We start from the raw sequence: 15,093 nt of genomic DNA, 5'->3' as shown, positions 1-15,093 counted from the left end.
CATACATGTGTGGTGGGTGTGCTCAGAGGTAACCATGTTCTGGAAGGAGGTACTTAGTCACATTAGGGGGGTGTTAGGATTCCCTCTGCCTGAGGCCACGAACACGATCCTATTGGGCATCAAACCCCCTGAAAGCACTCACTCGGAGCGACTGGATTCTGGCGCTTCACATGCTAGGGGCGGCTAAACAGCTTATAGCCTTGTTTTAGAAACGAACTGAGGCTCCTCCAGTTGCCAATGGTTTCTGCGCTTATGGCATGTAATAGCTATGGAGTTTTTCACAGCGTGGCTGCAAGCAAGCGATACCCCCTTTAAGGCTGTTTGGAAACCTCTGATTAAATATCTCTGTATGGTTGAGCGTGCTCGTTATATGCCCACCAGGCTCAGGGCGCTGCGCTCTTTGAAGATGCGATTGCTCCGTCTGACCCTGGCAGATTGCTCCCATATGCGCATTGCTCGCTTACCCGCTTGCTTGCGGTGTCCCCCTGGCCTTGGTCCCTGCCAGCATATGTGATGACATATGCCTCCCCCCCCCACCCGCACACTTCATTTTCCTATCTTCTGCTCTGTCCTATTGTTTCTTTCTTCTTTTCCTATTCTTATGGTTCTAATGTCTGTCTAGATCTGACTGTTACCTTTAGGCTTGTTACCTGTCCAATACAGCTGTGGATCCTCTGGGGTCCTCATTTACGCCATGCCCTATTGCTCTGATTCTAAGTACCATTCCACGTGGCCGGCCCCTCGAGGGTTGTAGGCATTACGCTGTGTTACAACTTGCTTTCTGTGGTGGATTTTTTTTAGGCCTCTGGAGAAACATTCCCTTACGCGGCCGGCCCTGTATAGGGTTGTGGGCTTAACGCTGGGGACCTGTTCTTTGTGTTTATGTCTGAAAATAAAATTGATCTGAAATAAAAAACGTGGCTCTTTACAAATTAGGTCGCACAAATATACAATCCGTTCTCCTCCGGTAGGTTTTTCACTTCAGCGCCAGGACACCTTCGGGTAGCAGTAGCGCTTTACAAATGCAATTAACATAAACATTAACATTAACATAATTTTGGCTTTGCCTTCTCTTAAAAGCCTGATTGCATTCAGTATTTCTGGACACACTGCACATTAGTAACATCTTTAAAGTGGAAGTTGATCAGAGCCTGTCAGAAACAGAATCTAATAAACCCGTCTTTGCCACCGAGAGGTGCAGCCCAGCCAGTGCGCAAAGTACACTGGGTCATTCCTGCAAACAGTTGTCAGCCAGGAGCTCAGCCGGTGCCAGCACAGCATAAACACAGCACTCTTGCATCTCCTAATTAAGCGGACCCAAGTGCTGCAAACAGATGATATTCAGGGCACTTACCGGTGAGTGGCCTGGTGGGGTATAGTTGTCCACGGCTAGAGCACATTGTCTCATCTGTCTTTCCCCAGCAGTAATATGTTTTTAAGTTCCCGTTTTCAGCAACAACATGCTTTTGCAAAATGCCCACTAGTGTGGCCTTAACAAACAGAAGTTTATGGTGAAAGCAATATGTTAAAACAGCCACAGCACATGGGTGCTGGAAATGTGAAAGGGTGGTTATTAAAAAATGTTTAACTACACAATGAAAGCACATTACTTTGCTTCAAACGTTGCGTACAATGCTATTTGCACCCTCTCAGTCCCTCAGCCTTCTAAAGTTGATATATTGAAAATACCACACATTTTACTAAAACATTAATGTCATTGTATCGTTTTAATCTTCACTTACAAGATCTCCAGTCGTTGGGTACATCAAACGCTCTCTTTTCTTCTAAGGCACCGGTTGGGTCATATAGCTTAAAAACTAGCCAATAGCTCTGACTAAGCACTTGTAAGGTCCCAAAGGCAAGACCTATTGGCTATGCAAATGCTTGTTTGGAGGAAGTGCTTGAAGGGTTCATTCTGATTTCAAGGGGTAGGGCGTTCCAGATCCTAGGTGCTAGTCCGAAAAAGTACAGTTGTATGTTTTCTTTTTCTGAAATTTTTGAGGTTTCATTAGCAAGATGCTGGTGCTTCTCCACGTTCTGCCACCGCCTAATAATTCCAGTTTATTGGCTAGATACCTTGGGGTGTTGAAGTGCAAGGCTTTGTGTCTCATGCAAGCAATTTTCAACTGTGTTCTTGCCTCATAAGGGATCCAGTTGCGGGATAAACAGTATCCTGGTAAATTGTGGCTTGGCTTCCCTCCCATCTTCACATCAGAAGAAGTGTGTAGTGAAGGACCTCATCTTTGTCCCAGTGGTAGGCAGTCCGGGGCATGGAAAAATTAAAAGTAACACTGTTTTAGTGCGTGTGTACGCCAACTTTACAAAACGTAATGGGGAACGGAGTGAGGGAGGAACATCTCTGCCAACACCAAGTGCGTGTCACTAGTGCTTGAACCACTATGCTGCGAATAGATGCCTGCTCTATGGTTTTATCCCTCCCCAGCCATAGAAAATGCTCTTTCACTGTTGGGTGCCCCTTGTGAACCAACCCGGGATACGAGCCCGTACCTCCTCCGAGAGCGCGGCTGGCATCAGTGTAGTACTAGATAGGGTCCAGCTCCCTCATCGGGTTATCCTGCGGTCTTCGTTCCAGCACGACAGGCCTCACACTCCAGTCGGTGTCCGGTGGGGCAGGACGTTGCGGTATTGGTAACGGCGTCTCTCCTGGCTCGTGGTCTCAGTCTGTCGCTTCGCATTCTGTGAATTAATACAGCCCTGAGGGGATTGTGAATGCTGTTTGGCCTGGTCTTGGGGAGTTAGGGGAACCTGCCAGTATCCCTTGGTGAGGTCTAGTGTGGTAATGAATTAGGCTCACCCAGCTGTTCAATTAATTCATCAACCCTAGTCAGGGGATACAAATCGAATTTGGTGACAGCATTCACAGCTCAGAATTCTATACAGAACCTTACTGAACCGTTAGGTTTCGGTACCAGGACCACAGGGGACGACCACTCACTCTGAGAGGGTTGAATGACTCCCATTGCGAGCATGTTTTGAATTTTTTCCTCCATGGCTTTCCGATGGGCAGCAGAGATGCGGTATGGCCGTTGTCTCACCGCCTTCCCTAGTATAGAAGGGATGAAGTGTTCTACTAGCGAGGTTCATCCTGGAATATCAGTGAAAATGGGGGAGAAAGGAGCCAGCATTGTTTCTAGTTCTCCCTTTTGGTTTTCCAGGAGAGTGTCATTGATATCCAACAGGTGGAGGGGTCCTCAACCAGATCTCGGGCCAGCATGAGGCTGTATTTGGTAAGGGGGCCTAACCACTTCTTCAAGAGATTGATGTGGTAGATTTGTGTTTTGTTCTTATTAAGTCGTAGGCGGTAAGTGGTAAGACCAATTTTATAAATCACCTCATATGGACCTTTCCACTCTGCTCGTGTTTTAGGAAGGGAGGAGGACCAAAGAACTAACACCCAATTGTGTAGTTGGAGGTGACACCACCTCTTTCCTTTATCATAAAAGACTTGCTGGCGTCTTTGGGACTTTTCATGGTTATCATGAGCAAAGTCTCACAATTTGTGTAGGCGGGATCTCAACCCCTGGGAGTAGTCCAGGAGAGCTCGGTTCTCTTCTGGTTTTTCTTCCTCCCAGGCTTTCTATGAGGGTGTGGGGCTCTCTCCCGTATAGGAGCTTAAAAGGGGAAAACCCTAAGCTACTTTGCTTCTGACAGCGGATGATGAACAGGGCCAAGGGAGGTAGGGCGTCCCAATCTGCCCCTTCGCCTGTCATCATCTTCTTTAGGGTCAGCTTGATTGTGCCAATGTACAGTTCGCACAATCCATCAGTTTGCGGATGATATACAGAGGTTCTTATTTGTGTTATGGCCAAGGACTTACACACCTGACCCATCAGACGAGAAACGAAGGGGGTGACCTGATCCGTAAGGCTCTCCCGTGGAAACCCTACACATGAGAACAACTCCAGAACCTTCTCACAGATATTAGCAGTGTTTAGTGTTCGCATTGGGAAAGCCTCAGGGTACCTGATCGGTACAAAAGGGGGTGGTGATGGACGGAGCATCTGAACCAATCAAACACTCACACCCAGTCAAGAGATCTGGGTTTAATCCATCACCGTTCTTTTGCCCACTCTGCCACCACAGTTCAGACTTGGCCATATGCAAATCAGTCTGACCCTGTGCCTCATGGGAACAGTCCAGCCCGAACTGCCAAGCAATGCCTTCCCTGGACCGGAAACAAGCTTCCTAGGACCGGTTTCTGGCATTACAGCCGTCTTCAGCTAGGCCTGCTTGAACCCAGTGGCAAAGTGAGCAAGGGACTCACGTCTGAACATACCCTGCCAACTTATGGCGAACAAAGCGGTTCAAAAAGGGGTGGTGATGGACGGGTACCTGATGGCATTGTCAATAACGACCAGCTCGTATTGGCTCCCTTTTCTAGACCTAGGGAAGGGACCTATGAGATCCATGCCGACTCCGTCAAGGGGTTTCCCAATGATCGGTAGGGGTTGTAGGGGAATGGCAGGGGGACAATAGGGATTCATTTTTTGACACACTTCGCATTCCTGGCAGTATTTTGTGAAGTGTGCATGTATGACGGGCCAATAGAAGTGTTCAAGTATGTACTGACTGGTCTTTTGGGCTCCGGTGTGACCGGCTAGAAGTTGACCGTGTGCAAAGAACTTTACTTGCTCCCGGAGCCCCTGAGGGACAAGCAATTGTTTGGGACTGGAGGGGTTCACCTTCCTATAGAGCAAGTCCTTCTCGATCATGAACAAAGGGTAGGAGTCAGAGGGGGAGGATGCCTGTTGCCATGCAATCTCAAGGGTGGAGTAATTTTTCTGAGAATTCTAAAGCTTTTATTGCCTGCCAGGGAGCCTGAGATAGGAGAACTGGGGTGATGTTCGGGGTGCCCTTTATATTACTTTGAAGAAGTTTCAGGAACTCAGGGTTGTCTATGTGAGAAGTTGGCCTGATATATGATGCTCACTAGTTCTAGTGATCACCTTGTATCAGTCCAAACAACCCTTATGGTGATTGGTTGTAAGTCAACCTTATAGACCAGCTATCCTAATGGTAGCATGGACAAAGCAGTCTTAGGCTAAACTCTTTTGGCATGTGAAGCCAGCTGTTTTACCACATATAACCCCTTGAATACCAAATGAAAGGACACCACACAGGTAGTTATGAAAATAAACAAGATATTTATTAACTAACATACACCTCTGAACTCTTTATGAGATCAGAGGACTAAGCACATAACAAGACTCTTAGGAAAAATACGTTGTTGCACGAGTTACAATGTTGCCCTAGGGGCGCAACAAACCATATACTAAACAAGTGGTATAAGGAAGTCGATTAAAGGAATGGAGCTGTCCAGAGGCTGTAGGATGGCTGGGACTACACTACCCTAACTTTAGGTAAGTAATAGTAGGCCCAGGGAACGCGTGTGCAGAGTGTGAACTCACACGCGAGATGCGTAACAACGTCTATATGGACAATACAGTTCAAGAAAAAGGTGAGTACGGACAATCCTGACTAGATAGGACTAAAACGACTGTGATTTTGGACACTAGGAGAGTCAATCTACCCTTGAGCACCGAAATGCTCTCGTTACCTCACCCACGGGCTGCGGGTGCATAGGTGCGAGGTCGTGTCGGGTTTCTGCGTTGAAGTCTATGGAGCCTGAAAGAAAAGATGCTGCAGGCAACCAGGAGGAAGATGTCCGGTGTGATCCAAGGGTGGATCAGTGAAGCTGAAGACCTGAAAGCAGAGGGGACAATGTTCAAAGTCACTAGCCAGTGACTGGAGTGGAACCAGGAAGGAACCAGAGGCTGTCGTCGCGATCAGGTGAAGAGTGGACGCTTGACTCTGCAGCCATGTGGACAAGGTGGTGTCTTCGATGACCAGGATGGAGGCACGAGCTGTCCCACGCAGGTTCTCGCTGTCGGAGGTGTCGGATCCGGATTTGGAGTCAACAGGCCTTGGCAAAGGCAACCCACGCTATGAGTGGCAAAGACGTCTGGTGCGGACCAGGAGGGTCCGGGGTGACTCTCTTTTGGAAGGAAGCAAGGGCCAGTCTGGAGCAACCAGACCAGCGGTGTTGATGTTGTGGATCATCGTCTAGGAGCTCACTGGCCGGCCGGCAAGTGACCAGACAACGCGTTGAGCAGCAGACAGGCAGAAGGGCCCCACGGAGATCTCGTGGATGCTGGAGGGCTGGTCTTCAGTGCAGGAGCTGCTCGGGGCTGGGGCTTCTCAGTCCCCAAAGCACTTGGTCGAGGATACCTCAGAAGTCGTGCAGGAAGCGAAGTGCAGTTTCTCCAAGATGGCCGGTCCCACGTGTCTCGTCGAACCCACGGATCTCAGCTGTGCTGCAGATGTAGGTAGAGGTCGGAGAGGTCTGGGAATCCGGGTCTCGTCGGGCTCTGAAGTCTGGATCCTCGAGGGAAGACGACAAAGTGAAGCCGCTGGACGCTGATGGTGCCTGCTTGTGCAGGGTGGACACTCCTTGCCCACAAGGGAGATTTATTCAGTCTTCTGTGTAGAAAGTCGAAGTCCAGAGTTTCTTCTTGCAGAATTTCAGTTCAGGAATAATCTGATTTGGAATGGGACCAGCTCCTATCTTTATCCTGCTAAAGGGGGCTGTACTATCACTAGGTCCCTCCTATGGGTGGAACTAGGAAGGGGGGTGGTTACACCCCCTATCCTTTGTCCAGTTTTGCACCAGAGCTGGGGCTGGAGTGCCCCAGCAACTGGTTTGAACTGGTGTATGCGCAGAGGCACCTTGTGTGCCCCAGGCATGTCTCATTCCTTTCAGGCCTGTCCTACCTAATACACAAAGTCCTGCCTGGGGTGGTGCTAGCACCTCCCAAGGTAGGAAACCCTTTGTCCAAGCCTCTCTCGCTGGAAGGACTCCCAGCAGCAGGAGGTCAGACTTGTGTCTGGTGGCAGCATCCATTTTGTGATGCTGAGGCTCGAGTTTAACTTTAACCGGGGTTCACAGTTAGGTACATGTCGTGTCCCTCTAGAAGGGTGGAATGCTATCCCCGTCACCAGAATTAGCGAGGGGGTAGTATTCCAATTCGTATGACACCTTACTCGACATGTTTTGATAATGCTATGTCAAAGTTAGCAATTACCGCGAGGATTATAACGCACTTAAGAGTATATGGTATAGCGTTATCATGGAAACAGCTAAAGGACTTGGTTCCGAAAGCTGCAGACAGGCTCAGCTCATGCTAGAGCACCATCTCACATAATTCCAAGCACTCTGCCTCCAGGATTGTTAAGGCCTGCCATAGGAGTGACTCATAGGAGTATATGTGTCCATTTTAGGTTTAGATATAGGTATACTATATCTAAAGCAAAGGGTGATTACACCACCTTGCCCCAGCTGATTGATCAGCCAGTTGTGTCAGATTTGGATGGCCAGCCAGGGGTGGCATAATACATGCTGCAGCCCCTGGTAGGTCTTGGGTTCACTTATGCCCTGGGTACCTATGGTACACTGTACAAGGACTTACAAGAGTGACCCAATACCAATTGGTAAATGTACCTAAAGTACATGGATGTCAATTTAGAGAGAGAACAGCTAGGCTGTGGGTCTGATTAGCAGGCCCACAGCCAGGGAAAGTCGTAAACCAGTGAAGCAAAAAGCAAAAAATCTGGGGTAACCATAGAATTGCAGACTCTACTCTCCTACAGTCTATCCCTAGTATCAGTCTTTCAGGGAGGTAGGGTAGTACCCCTAATGTTAGTTGCATGTTCTTCCCATCGGGTAACCTTAACCCCACCCGGGCTACTGGGTATGTCTTGACATCCCCATGCACACATCGGATGGGTACCTGTTTGTGCATGAGGATGTTTTCTGGTCTAACTAAGGCCTGTTGAATAACCGACTGTCAACGGCCAAAGTTGAGTAGTGTTTTTACGTAAACCTCACCAATTACTAGACTTACATAAAAACATGTGCCCATTTCCTCTGTGTATAGGACGTGTCTGGGAAAGTAGCTGACATCAATGGGCTCCTCCTTATTTTTCTTCTGGGGACAGAAGCGAGCTAGGTGACCCCAGGACCAGCAGTCGAGAAACTGTGGTCCCTTTGAAGTAGAGGGTTCAGGTTTAGGATAGTGTATCTTGGGTAGTTCTACCATAGGCTTAGTGTATTTCTTCTCTGGTTTCCCTGTACCAGGGCGCATGTTCTTCTACCCCTCTCAGGCGGATGGTCTTGGTTGGTCCCTGGAATGTGTGGTAGCCATTTCCACTGCTTGGTCTACTGAGAGGCGGGTATGCTGCATAAGCCATCTCTGTGTGGGAAAGAGGCTTCCATGAATTGTTCGAGATAGATTAAGGACATGATTTCTTCCTTGGTATGGTCCTGGGGCTTCAGTCATTTATTGGTGGCTGCCTTTAGTTTGTAGAACAAGGTTTTACGACTGTCCTCAGGGTTACCCTTCTCTCTCCTGAAGCGTCATCTATACGCTTCAGCATCCATACCCAAGTGGACCAAGATAATGTCCTTCACTTCTTTGTAGGGGGTGGTGCCTGTGGGATTGGCCACCTGGTAAGCTGCCTCGCCACTCAACAGAGGGGCCAAAAAGAAAGGCTTTTTCTGCTCTGGCTACCCAGAGGTCTTAGCGGCACGTTAAAAATTAATAAGGAAGGCATCTGGGTCATCTCCTGGAGTGTATTTTTGTAGGGCAACAGGGTGATAGCTAGGTTGGGGTCCTTGGGGAACAGGGGTCGGTGCTGGGTGACGATCCTGGTCCTCCGACCACCTATTGAGGCTTTCTAGTTGCTGATTGATTGAAGTGCTAAAGTGTTCCCTGTCGGCTTGAGCCTCAGTCATTTGCCTCTCCACTGCCCACTCAAGTTTCTCTTGCCCACAAATAAGTTGTTGGATCACGGCCTCCATTTCAGAATTCCAGTGGATAGTGATCCCACTTCTGACACCATATGTGGAGTGGGCAATGAGAGGCCGAGAGAAGTTGCGGTGCAAAAATTAGAATTTATTCAAGAGTTAAACAGTATCCGGGTAAGTTGTGGCTTGGCTTCCCTCCTGTCTTCATATCAGAGGAAGGGTGTAGTGAAGGACCTCATTTCCATCTCAGCGGTGGGCAGACTGGGGTATAGAAATAATAGAAATAACACTATTTTAGTGCGTGTGTATGCCAACTCTACATGACATAATGGGGAAAGGAATGAGGGAGGAACACCTCTGCCACCACCAAGTTTGTGTTGGTAGTGCTTGAACCACTACGCTGCAAACAGCCGGCCTGCTCTATGGTTTTAACCCTCCCCAGCACTGGCAACCGGCTCTCTCACCACTGAGCGCTCCCTCGTGAACCACACCTGGATACGAGCCAGTACCTCAGGCAGCCATGATCCTCCGAGAGCGCGGCTGGCATCAGCGTAGTACCGATAGGATCTGGCTCCCTCTTTGGGTTATCCTGCGGTCTTCGTTCCAGCATGGCAGGCCTCACACTCCAGTCGGTGTCCGGTGGAGCTGGAACGTCGCAGTCTTGGAAACAGAGTCTCTCCTGGCTCGTGGTCTCGATGAATGAAATGAATGAAAATTATATTTATATAGCGCATAAACTACCCTGAGGCCTCGCAGTGCTTGTGGCTAGAATCAGAGAAACAACAGAACAAGGTGCTAGCAGATAGATCCAAACAAATGAGTTTTTAAGGGCTTTCTAAATGCCAACAGATTGCTATTCTCTCTGAGGGTAAGGGGAAGGGAGTTCCAGAGCTTTGCGGCATTAAATGAGAACGAACGGCCACCCCAGCGGGCCTTGTTTATCTTATTGGAGGTGGCCAGGTGTAATGAGCTGGAGCGCAAAGTTCTGTGGGGGAGATAGGGAGTGACTAGAGGATGCATTATGGCTGGACCGGTCCTCTATATAGCTTTCTGGGTCAGACACATGGCTTTGAACTGTATCCTGGCTGCAATAGGGAGCCAATGCAATTTCCTTAGAGCGGGTTTGGCAGACTGCCAGCGTGGAATTTGGGAAAGCAGTCGAGCGGCACAGTTCTGAGTTACCTGAAGCTTATTAATTGCAGCCAGGGGGGCTCCCAGATAGAGAGCATTGCCATAGTCCAGGCGAGAGAGTATCAAGGCCTGGACCATGATTCTCCTTGCCTGGAACAGGAGTAAGGGGAGAATCTTCTGGAGCATTTTCATCAAACCATAACACGTAGATGAGGTTTTGGTGGCCTGAAAAGTGAAATCAAGAGAACTGTCCAACCAAATTCCCAGGCTCTTTATCTGTTTCTTAGGGGGAGGTCCCAGACAGATTGGCCATATGGGGGCAAGAATGTTGGGCGATGAATTGCCTAGCAACATAATTTCTGTTTTCTCCCCATTTAGTCTGAGGCAGGAAAGTTCCATCCACCTGGCTACTGCCTCTAGGCAGGGACCCAGAGTGCTAGAGGACCCCTCAACTTGATTTAGTGAGACCACAAGCTGAGTGTCGTCTGCATAGGTGATAATTTTAATGCCAAATGGATGGACTAGCCCCGCCAGAGGTCTCATATAGACATTCAAAAGTGTGGGGTTCAGGGCAGAGCCCTGAGGGACCCCGCAGCTGAGTGGCAACTTGGTGGAAACAACCTCTCCCTCAAAGACCAGAAAGAAACGCTCGTCAAGAAAGGAGACAAGCCATGTCAGCGCTGCGCCCGACACTCCCATGCCAATAAGTCGATGGGCTAGAATGGCATGGTTAACCGTGTCGAACGCAGCGCTGAGATCTAACAAAATAATAGCTACCTTCCCTCCCTGGTCCAGCAAACTCCTTGTTTCCTCTGTCACTGCCAGCAGGGCTGTCTCGGTCCCATGTTGGGGGCGGAAGCCCGTCTGAGAAGTACACAGCAGGTTGTTGGACTCTAGATACTCGACTAGGATGTTATTGATATGCTTCTCAACCAATTTGCTCATCCAGGGCAGGAGCGAGATAGGGCGATAGTGGCTTTGTGTCCTTTTGAAGCTCCCGGTCTCTCCTTCCGTCTTCCGCATCTCCTTCTTTAAGGGCTGACCTCACGTCCTCCTTGACTGTCAGTGGATCATGTGAAAGCGTCAAATGGGTCGGCTCGGAATCCCGCAAGAAAGAGATATTAAAGGAGCAGGAGAGTTATGAGGGGGTAGTAGGTCATCGGTCTCCTCCTCCTCCTGGTCGGGTAGGTCACAACATGAAGCCAGTCTGGATCTTGGCAAACCACATAAATTTTTATTCCCATAGTCTAATCTGGGTATCAGTAGAGCTTGCATTGCTGATTTGAGGTCGTCGGCAGGGAGGAAAGGCTTTAGTTTTCTAAGAATGTTTATATGAAAGTTTGCTCCTCTGGTGGCTGCACTGATGTGTTCTTGCATGGTGAGATTCTTGTTGACTGTTATTCCCAGTGATCTTGTGGAATCTATTATGTGTGCAGTTGAAGGCTGTTAAGTGTAGAATTCACATAAGAAACACCTTCCAAGAATAATGCACGCACAAGAATACTCGCTTTTTGAGAGCTGAGTGAACAGTGAGACAACAGTCAAATTATTAGTAATCAATACATACAAGAGAGCCAAGAGTGTGCGTATTGACCGGAATTCTCATGTGAAGCACCCCTAAAAAATAACGGGCGCATAAGAGAATGCAAGGTTTGAGAGCGGGATGAAAAGTGTAACCATTTGTAGAATGTTTGTTATGTCAGCTGGGGCATGCCCTTTAAGAGTGCATGCGAGGGTTTGGTGAGCAGCTGGCACATAAGAAAAACAGGCTTCAAAGGGTGGGATATGCTAGTGGAGCGCGTACACAGTAATGTAATCATCTGATCAAGATAAAACTTAGAAGTGAGGTGCAATGGCAATGCAATCCTGCTAAGCAGGCTCCTCTTGATCACTGACAACAATGATGCAAATGGGAATGTGCTACGTCAGCACGGGCTTCTATCCTTCAGATAACAACCTGCAGACAATATCAATGTGTTCCTGCAGCGCAGGCGTCTCTCATTCAGGCAATACTCATACCTCATTCATGAGGCATATATGTACATAATTACCTTAACTCAAGGGCACAATTGTCATACAGTCCCTCCTGGGCATTTTAGAGTTAGGCCTAGTCTCCTAGGTATACTGTCTCTGGTCCAAATTGAAAACAGTAAACTCCATTTTTTTCCTCTAAACACTCCCTTCAGATACAGGGAGTGTTAAGAAACCCTCCTGCACTAAGCTTAACTAAAAAATATGAGACTTAGGCTCACGTATCTCCAGGCCACTCTGATCAGGAGTACAGGATTAAACTATCTTTACGCTTAAAGTACCTCCAGGCCACTCTGATCAGGAGTGTTGGGTAAATCTATGTTTACGCTGAAAGAGTACCTCAAGCCCACTCTGACCATGAGTGCTGGGTGACTAGTCCACAATAAATAATAATACAAAAAAGTACCTCCAGTCACACGTATCTTTGAGTGTTCGGTGAATCTATTTTTACGCTTACCGTTTCTGTTTGTCACACTATGCTGTTAGTATTATTTAGGAAAGAAAGCTAATTGTGGTGTCTTACCCTATTCTACGGTTGCCAGTGGATGGATTCAGCCCACCACGGCCGGCAGGCTTGCAGGAAAGAGAGGTGCCTGACGCACATTTTTCTTCAGAAATGCACTCAGAGTGGGCTTGGGCAGCTGGATTATCCTGTCACTAGGCTGCAGTCTGGGTATGTGCTGTGATCAGCTCCTATTTGGCTCCCTAAATGTTGAAAGCAGATTCTATCAAAATGGAGAACAGTGGGGCTTGGCAATCAGGAACAGTTTAAGTTTAATTAATGCTTGATGCTCCTGACGCATACATGTATGAAGGAAATGGAGAAAAAAGATAATTCACCAAGTCAGCAGTATTGAACAAGAGAATGTTAATGCTGTTAGTGCAAACAAAGGTGGAGATGTTATTGGAAAGAAAAGTGTATCTAGTAAGAGGATCAATAACACTGTGACGAGGAATACAGATTATATTATATCAGATGAGAAAATGTGTACAAGATGTGGTAGCACTTATCACGCTGCGGATTACAGGAAGTGTTATGCAATCGACAAAGTTTGTAAAAAAATATGGAAAAAGGGGACATTTCTTTAAGATGTGTAGAACGTATAATAAGCCGAAGCTGGCTGTGATATAAAATGTAGAAAATTAAATATGTACAAATAATATTGAAGGTACAGACAGGATATTATGTGTCAACGAGGAGGATGTAGCATCTATTCTGTGAAGAAGTTTAGGCCTAAAGCAAATTTTAGGGTAAAAGGAAAATATATTGAGTTGATGGTTGATTCAGGGTCATTTTATACCATTACTAGCAGCCCGCCCCGACGTTGTCCGGGAGCAATCATGGCTCAGGGCCCCCGCCCGCCCTGACGTTGTGTAACCTGCCCACGTCACTGCTCATGTCACTTTTTCCTGCTGTAATGCCCCGTTTGGTACCTGCCCACAAGACACATTATTAGGACTTGTTGACTGTTCTCCGCAGAGGGTTGACCCGGGTGCTCTGCGTGACGCACAGGCTGTGTCCACTACCTTTTTATATTTTTAATCCCCTCTATTTTCATTGTGTTGAACGTTACCCAGCCACCTGCCAGTGATTAACATAACAGAACAGATTGCCTACGTGTGCTTTCTCTTTCTTTCTTTATACATTCTTTGCTTTTTTTTTTATAGAAATGCTCTTTTTATTGAGCCTCCTTTGTCTCCTTAATGGAAAAGTGCAGGTAGTTAGCGTCACAGAGTACCTGCTTGCCCCTCAGAAGTTCCTGTACTGTCCCGTCACTTCCCCCAACAACTAATTGATTCAATTGCAAAGGAAATGCCTTTTCTGAACAGCAGACACGCTTTATATTCACTGTGCTCATGGGCCTGATAGCAGTGCTCTGCGCGTTTCACAATTCCATGTTATCAGCACCTTACGCTCTCATCCGAGAAGAACACGGCAGCTGCTCCACTCTGGCGCACACCTGACGATTCAACATGATTTTCAGTGGTTAGAAGCAATCCATGGCTGCCACAGGTGCTATAAAAACAGCCTCTACCTTAACATAAAACAGCATACCAAAACAATGCAGAGATGGCATGCTTGTACCTTCCCAGCACTGGTGGCGATGTCCGGATGGCTGCAGCGGGGGGCTGCAAAGATGGCAGTGGTACAGTGGTTGCCATGGGGAAGAAAGCGTAAGAGCTCACAGTGTTTGCAGCCTTAAAAACCCTGGTGTGGGCCCTTTAATAGGAGAGCAAGTGCAGCTCCTCCGATAGGCCCCGGTACCAGCTCTCACTAAATTATTAGAGCCGTACAGTACAGTGAATATTCAATCTCTGCAGCCCCTCACTGTCTGCCCGCCGATCCTCACCGCCTGTCCGCCGGTCATGTCCGCTGCTCCCCTGATCTCCGCCGCTCCTCGTCACTGCTCCTCCCCGCGCTGATCTCCGCCGCTCCTGTACGCCGCTCCTCGCGTGTACGCCGCTCCTGATGTCAGCAAGCACGTCGCCGCTGGCGCTACTTTGAAGGGACTACTTTTTTTTTTACTTATATTTTTTAATAACGTATTTATTTTTAATTTATATAGCCTACGTCCATCTGCACACCCTGAGGATTACAACGATGTATCGGGTGTGTGTGGATTGGTGCTGTGGTTCCCGAGTTTACCCACCTCAAAGCCTCAAAGTTCTTCCTTTATAATAGTAGTATAGATTCCCCAAGATTTGTTTAATTATAATTGGCCAAATATTGAGTTACTTCCAAAAGATATCAATCCTGGAGGATATCAGGGTGAGAAAATTGTCATAGTGGGATATATGTTAACTGATATTTCATCCCAGGTGTGTGAACAGGAAGGTCTACGTAGTAGAAAGAGGACCACCAATTTTAAGTTGGGCACACCAGTATGACTTAAATATTATTATTAATCCTAGAGCTGAACATCAAGTGATGGTGGTTGATGAGATCACCACCGATGCCATTGTTGATAGTGTTGGAAATCTATTTTCAGAGGAAATTGGTGAACTCAAGGGTTATGTACACAAAATTGTACTCAAACCGGATGATGTGCCTATGCAGCATATGGTAAGAAAGGTTCCTATTATTGCTGGGCAAGAGGTCAAATGTG

Source organism: Lissotriton vulgaris, chromosome 4_1 (genome assembly GCF_964263255.1).
Source record: "Lissotriton vulgaris chromosome 4_1, aLisVul1.2, whole genome shotgun sequence".
NCBI lineage: Eukaryota > Metazoa > Chordata > Amphibia > Caudata > Salamandridae > Lissotriton > Lissotriton vulgaris.
This window is presented reverse-complemented; position numbering follows the sequence as displayed.